We start from the raw sequence: 7,938 nt of genomic DNA, 5'->3' as shown, positions 1-7,938 counted from the left end.
TCTGGTTACAGGACAAGGTGGTGAACTCGCTGTTCGAGAAGAGGCCGAAGCAGTTCGGCATCGGCGGCGCGCTACTGCTCATGCCCCCTACCATTGACCTGAACAGTGGCATTTGAACACCACCACTACTAGTATAATTTAGCTTTATTTTCTAATCAGTAGGTATCTAGTACTAGTAGACTTGTGGTAGCCCGGTGATGGTGATGTTCTTCTAGTCCCAGTTTCATACTTTCAGCTGTGCAAGGACTAAGTTCAGTAGTTGGCAGTTTAATCTAGTATGTGATGATGAAAGGACTAAGTTCAGTACAAATATTGTGTTAACTCCTTACAATTAATTTCGGATCCCTTCATCTGAGAATTTAAGCATGTTATCTACTCCATGCAGAGCAAGACACATACTAGTAGAAAATAGCATGTCATAATGGATAAACACTGGTTAGTAAGGAGTTAATTCTGTGATTTCCTTACTGCAAATCTAGGCATACGAGCTACTATAATTATGCAGTAGGAAAGAGCATGTCCTGATGCTTCAGATTAGCATGCAGTGGAATTAGTTCTGGATTCCTTGATTGCAAGTCCAAATATGTGAGCTAGTAGTCACGGTGGTGTACCTACACAGCTTTGCTGTTAACTGCTTGGACTGAATTAATTGATTGATAGCCTTTTTTACCTACACAAGCTAGCAGCGGACTAACAATTTGTAGTGAATTAATTGATGTACCTAGAGGAAATAAACAGTAAACTAACCCAGATCATTGTTGGGAATGCTGGTCATTGTCGCTGTGTGAGTACAGTTTCTTATTGCCTTGTGTCAATGGACCCACTGATCTGAAGTCAGCCCTTAATGTGTGGATGGTTCTGCTGTTTTGCAGGTGTTTGAGATGGTCTTCCTGTTGGTGCATGAGGAAGAGGAAGTGAAGTCATTTATTTGTCCACCGAGGAAAAGGAAGCGTGAAGTCTTTGATCTGTCTAGAGGGTAAGTCCTCGGTCTGTCCCACTCTTCCTTTGCTATGTGATTGTGACCTCCATGTGTTATCTACTTATCTGGACACTTTGGTTCATATACTATTCTTGTGATTTTCCAATGCTATGTCAAGAAATGAATCTGTAACCTTTAATGAATTCAATGTATGATCGTGATGAGAACGAATGAATGAATGATATCATACCAACTTGTTTTTGCCCTTGATTAGTATCATTTGTGGTAGCTCATAAGCAACATGATCTTTTTCTTGCTCCGAGTCCCTAAGTGTGGTGTTGTACTTTTGTTAACTAGATGGACAAAATTTTAAATTTGGTGAACATTAGTAGCTTAGTTGTGCTTGATTGATGTCCTTCTAGCTGCTACTGTTAATTGTTACTGCCATGATGTTGACACTGCTTAGAATATGTTCTGCGCCTTAATTCTAGTAGTATTTGTTGTCAAAAGCATGGTTGTATTGTGAGCCATGAATTTCTTGGAGCATTCTTAGAGCTTGCTGGTATTTACTTTTTCCCACCAATATAATATTAGCTAATATTTACTCATGGTTGCTACTATTATCTGTGCCCTCATGCTTTAGGATCGACCCCTAGCTTATTGCTTTCATTCTGAATTCACAGCCATGATAATGATCTTTTCCTATCTTTTACAGGAGCTCCAGGCTCAAGAAGTTGGAAAAAGGGAACGGTTCATCTTTGTAGCTAATTATATGTTCCTGGATGATGTGAATGGCTGTTATAGTACTTCATAGCAGCACTTTTGTAGTTGTTCTATATTCCTGGATGATGTGAACTATGGCATGATTGTAATATATATAATATACTCATTTTGGTCGTCATTTATGAAAATTTGTGTGATTGGGGCTCTCTTGACCAAAGTACTCGTTATTTATTGCTGATACTTTATTGTTGATATGTCGGAAATGAAACATATACTATTTGGGCCCTAAAAAAGCCACAAATCAAACAATTCAGAAAAAATTAACAAATTACTAAAAGAATCAATTGTGAAAAGGCGATGGCCAAGTAAATAAAAAGGCTTAGGCCCAAAAATGAAATAGATCACAAAAAGGCCATGATCCATGAAATAAAAAGGCTAAAATGTTGGGCTAGGCCCATGTAGCTACCGAAAATAAACAGAAAAAATATATGTTAAAAGGCTGAATTAATGGGCTAGGCCCGTGTAAAACACCGAACTGGACCGGGCTGAATCTTGTGCCACGTCAGATTGCCACGCTGGATGGCTACGTGGCCTGGGGAGGTTGCTAGTGACCAAAATGCCATAGTGGACATATTTTGGTCGTAAACGTCTTCGACCATTCCAGAAGAAAGGTCGCTATAGTCAGTTTACGACCGCCAGCTTTTGACCTTCTGTTTTTGGTCACAAAAAGGTCGCAAATGGAAATTTGTGACCTTTCAGTGACCAATAGTGGTGGTCACAAGTTGACATATTTCTTGTAGTGGATGAAAAAGTAGCGCATTTTCATAAGCTTTCCAACGTCGTATCATATGCCTCCATTGGATTGGCCGTTTAGAAATGACATCGAAAAAACGAACTCAGCTGTTTGGTTTACGAAATTTTACGTTTTTTCAAATTACTCTTTAACCATTGGGAATTAGAGAAAACTTTCAACATGTGGAAGGAGCGGTTTTGCAGCAGCTTTCCAACGCCATATTATATGCCTCATTCCGATAAACGGTTTAGAAATGCGATCAAAAATAGGATTCACATTTATTGTGCGAAGAAAAAACGGTTTTAAAAACTGCTCTTAAACCGCTTATATTTTGCCAAAAATTTAAGTTGGGTCATGATATTGGTGTCCATAGCTTTCCAACGGTATATCGCAAGCCCCATTTGGGCAATGTTGGCGGAAGTTCAACCTAGTTCAAAGGGAAGTTCAACGTATTACTAGTGGGGCTGGTCAGGTTGTGATCAGAATATTATTCTGATCCCGTGATCAGAATAGTGTTTATGTATATACAGCCCGTCTATTCTGATAATATTATCAGAATAGTTATTCTGATAACACTTCCGCACTGCATGCTCAACGTGAGGGCACTGCACTTTCTTTAGCAAGAACACTGCATTACAAAGACTAGTGAACTTCATGTCGGAAAAAACTGTGCGTAGTGTTTTTTCGGTACTATTTTTGCTCTAGTTTTTTAACCGTTTGTCGGAACGAGGCATGTAATATATCGTTGAAAAGCTATGAATTAGGCGCAACTTAGCCATGTTGAACACTTTCCGAGATTCCTCACGGTTTAAGAGCAGTTTTGAAAATGGTGCGGCCCACAACGAGTGGCAGCGAGTGTTTTTTCGCATTTTTTTCTAAACCGCTCGTCGGAATGAAGCAAATGATACACCATCGGATAGATCGTCGAGGCGCATCTTCTTCATATCTATTTCTTTCTCTAATTCGTTACGGTTTAAGAGCAGTTTCAAATTTACTAAATCGCGGAATTCTATTTTTCAAATTTTTTCAAATTTTTGGTACTATTTTCGCTCTAGTTTTTTTAACCATTTGTCGAAACTAGGCGTGTAATACGTCGTTGGAAAGCTATGGACAAGACGCAACTTTCATATGTAGAAATGGTTTTGAGATTCCTTACGGTTTTGAGTTAATTTTGAAAATCGTGCGGCGGACGACGAGTGGCAGCGGCCGTTTTTCGCGAAATATTTACAAACCGGTTGTCGAAATGATTCAAATGATATGCCTTTTGAAAGATATCGACGAGACGCAACTTTTTCATGTAGAACACTCTTTCTAATTCCTTACAGTTTAAGAGCAGTTTTAAATTTACCGAAATGCGGACACTCTATTTTTCGCGACACCCAAATCGACGTGGGTACTTCAACCGACTGAAAACCGCACTGCATCGGATGAAAAACCGCACTGCATCAGACGGGTAAGAGAGCTTCATGGTTCATTTTATTCAAACGTAATTTTTTTAAAGACGAGAAAGTAGAGTGCACTTCACATCGGGTGTAAATGAACTACAACACTATCAAGAAGTGAACCGCATTACTTTTCTTCGCTTCCGTAACAATTTGTTTGCACTTACGGGATGAACAACATCATACGGTCGACCGCACTGCTTGAGACTGAAACCGCACTGCATCGGACGGGCAAGCGAGCTGCATAATTTCTTTTGTCGGACGTAAATTTTCCCACACAAGGAAGTGGGCCGTACTTCACATCAGGCATGAGTGAATCGGAAAACTATCGAGAAGTGAATCGCATTATTTTTTTGTCGTTTCCATAATTTTTGTTTTGCACTTCGCGTCGTGCATAAGTGAACGGCGACACTACTGAAAGTGACCCGCATCAGTGAACTTCTAAAAGAGGATTTATTTTTGCGTTTTGAATTGCTTGGAATGAGGCAAGAAAACTGCATTTGTTTTTTAACTCTTTTTTACTAATGCATTTGGACCCCACTCTTGAGACTAGTGTACCGCATTGTTTGTTTTTTCATTTTATAACATTTTTTCTGTTTAACAAGTCTGCACTGCGTGACGTGGTCAAGAGGTCTGCAGTATTTTATATATTTGTTTTTTGTTGTTCATTTTTGTTTGTAGTTTTGGCACAAGGACGAAGTGAAGTGCTCTTTACAATATAAGGGCTTCACCGTGGGTTTTCCATTCTCCTTTTACATCACAAGTCATCACACAAACGAACTACATCAGATTTCTTCAATAATTACAAACTAAATCTTGCATTTGTGTCTTCTCCTGCAATATCTAACTGAAGTCCACTTGATTTTTTTCTAAACAAAAGTACAAAACAGAAAACAATATTGGCTAATAGTGGACCATAATTTTTTTCATTTTTTTCATTTGAGAGTAAAGTGAACTTCCCAACGGCCCTGTACTTTATTCTCCAGTTTTCTTAACACACGTTTTCTCCAAGTTGCGGTTTTATGCAAGTTTGGATTGCGAGACGGGATGAGTGAACTATATTCAACCTACACACTTGGATGTCGTCACTTGCATGCTTTCCGTTGACAAAAATTGGCCCCATTAGACGGCACCACTAGCAGCTAAATACACCGCACAAAACACAACAAAAAACCAAAACCAAGAGAATGCGGTTTTACAATGAATTGCACAACTCAATATTTGTCAACAATTTTCAACAATGAACTTCAGTTTTGAACAAAAAAAATTGGGTAATGGGGGCATCCAACGGAACTTCGCCACTTATCTTTCCTGCAAAAAAGATCAAATGAACGTTAGGAGAAAACCACAGCGGACTGCATTTGCACTCTGTGCGGAAGAGAATAGAGGATGGGATCCTGGGTTGCTGCGGTGATGGCAGCAGCCTGAAAGAGAGGGAGGTACATAACATCCATCAAGGATCGGTGGCATTACAGATGAGCAGCAACGACGACGTTCCAGAGACCCCCTCCCCCAATTGCTGCTTGGCGTACCCCTTCACTCGTCGCTCTGCACATAGAAAGTTTCAGACATTCACGTCAGTGTTCAAAGTAGCAAAAGTTCAGAACAAATGGACAAAGTTCAGCAACGATGGTGGGTGTGGGTGTCGAAGGCATTACCTCGCTGCCATCGTCTTCGTCATTCACCGTGAACTGCATGATGTGAGGAGAGAGAGCTGCAGCTCTAGCCGAACTACACGCCGGTGGCGACCATGCACGGGGCGAGCTGCCGAGATGCAGCAGCAACGATTGTGCACTGCACACGCAGGGATGTGGAGCTGCAGCACGGCGTGATGCCCCTTGAGATCAGTGGATCCAGTGGCTAGCTCCTTCTCGCCGGTCAACAAAGGCGTTGTGGACGGGAGACCAGATCGAGGGGGAGGTAGCCGGATACTGGTGGAAAGAGATCCAACAGGGGATCGGCGGGGCCTCCACCCCAAAAGCCCCAGACTGCAGGTTAATCGCGCCATGGGAATCGAGTATCACAGGAGTGCCCCTCCTATACATGTCGAGGGAGAAGGAGGCGAATAGCGGCGGCGCGCCTCCATAATCTCGTCCTGTTATAGAGAAACTAATTAAATAGAATCCATTCCAAAATATTAATTTGTCTATTGAACATAGTTCCAGCTACACATTTTTACAATGGCATTTAACATTTTTTTAATTTAATTATATATACAACACTGATGCCCAAGAAGGTCGCTCCTAGCTGTTCGAGTGCACTAGACCAGGAATTCGAGGGCGAGGGAAGGAAATACCCTGGTATCCGACTGGCTATCTGGACACGAGAAGACTGAATCAGATTGAATTCGCTTGGAGGTTGTGCGGCGCTGGATCGTGTCCACAGTGCGGGATCCACGCGTCGCCCGGACATGTCACATCTAGTGGGGAACCACGGCTCGCTCGCGCGTCTCCGCTCCGGGGTCGGGTGGGCCTCCTGTTTGGGCAGGGCCCATGAAGAGATTACCCGGCCGAGGCGGCGAGCCACGGACTCTGCGCTCTTCAGCAGCAGCGCAAGCCCTCATGGCGCCCGCCGCGCACGTCGTGCAGGTGGATGGGCAGTGCGTGCGAGGAGGCTATGGCAAGGAGGAGAATGCGCCTTCTACAGGCAGCTGATTTTCGGAGACGAACAGACATCAGTGGTGATGCGACGCTATGGGGTGGCTGACCTTCTTTCTTATGCTTACGAGAATCAGGCGTGGGATTATCAGTGGCTGGTTGATCTAGGTAATGTATATGTAAGAATAAACTGAAGAACAACTAGGAGTAGGCTTAATTTAGAATAGTGATTTAGATAAGGAGTGTATCATAAATCAGAAACTCATATATCACCACTAGAATATAACCTCTAATTACTAAAAATTAATAAGAACTAACATTATTTCATAATACATTTTGAATTGTTTCTCAGAAATCACATACTTAACTTCAAAATACTTAGTATTAGGATTATAACAAAAATAATTTTCAGAAAGATCACATATTATACATTTCTCCACTACATATTGAGAGACGTTGAGTGCGTAAGTATTCGTTGAGTCTACGTATAGAGAACTAGGACTGTGTTCACGGGGGCGATAGCTGAATAGTGTTTATTAAAAGTCTTACTTGCCTTGGTGCCTTCGGAGCACGATGACAAGTGGTTCATGGGGGCGATAGCGGGTAATAGTATTTTCCTTTGGGATCTATGACCCGGTCGAGCAAAAATCCCGCTATTTCCTCTTGAAGTGCTAGTATGCGCTCTGTTGGTAGGAGCTTCTCCCGCACCTCTTTGAACTGTTAAGAAGGAGATCAATATGCATGTGTATTAGTTGTGTGACTAGATATTGATAATGATGTAAATATTGTGAATAGTGTTTTGGCAAACGTACCCATATTCCTGTCTTTGAGATTTGCTCCTTTCGAACGCCATCATGCGAATGTTTCGCAAACGTAGTATGCACACAGATTATTCCCCGGAGCCTGCCTCCAGGGCCTATACAAAAATGTAATTTAATCAGATAATAATTAATCAAGAATGATAATTAATTAATGGTATTGAAATAAGAATTAAAGAGATGGTAAGCTAGCTAGTAATACTTAATTACTTACCTTGGGTCGAAATCAAAACAGCTTTTGTCGCCATTTTCCTGGAGTCACCTTGATGAACTTTTCCCAAGTCCTGCCCGCCAGCAAAGAAAATGAATAAAGGGGTTATTAAATAGTTGATATCAGAAAATGACGAACTAATTAAATAGGTCGAGATATAGTTAATAATGATTGAAATTGCCTGCCGACTATCCCCTTCAAGATGGCGAAGTCACTTTCTTCCTTAAGTAGTGAGTCCAGCACTTCAACGGTTCCTTTATCAACTTTAATGATTAATAAGATCCAGTGGAAACTGCATGCACACACGTTTGCATGTCTTAATTAAGCGGGCATGTGCACAACACTAATCAACTAGCATAAACCCTATACACTTAATTATTAACATATAGCTAGCTAGTAAGCAAAAACAGAATTTGTAGGACAAGACAGTGTGAC

At 41.3% G+C, this 7,938-nt stretch overlaps 1 long non-coding RNA gene across 1 annotated transcript; it reads right to left on the bottom strand.

Moving 5' to 3' along the window:
- Positions 1–4,925: 4,925 nt before the first annotated feature.
- LOC125555496 lies at positions 4,926–5,849 on the bottom strand. The gene is made up of 2 exons (XR_007304727.1): positions 5,536–5,849; positions 4,926–5,425 (listed from the first exon to the last, which is right to left on the bottom strand). It is a non-coding gene; the product is annotated as an uncharacterized LOC125555496 (long non-coding RNA).
- Between the last annotated feature and the right edge of the window lie 2,089 nt (positions 5,850–7,938).

The sequence above is a fragment of the Triticum urartu genome, chromosome 5, assembly GCF_003073215.2.
Source record: "Triticum urartu cultivar G1812 chromosome 5, Tu2.1, whole genome shotgun sequence".
NCBI classification, from domain to species: domain Eukaryota; kingdom Viridiplantae; phylum Streptophyta; class Magnoliopsida; order Poales; family Poaceae; genus Triticum; species Triticum urartu.
The sequence above is the reverse complement of the archived record's forward strand: the minus strand, read 5'-3'. Positions and strand labels throughout refer to the sequence as shown.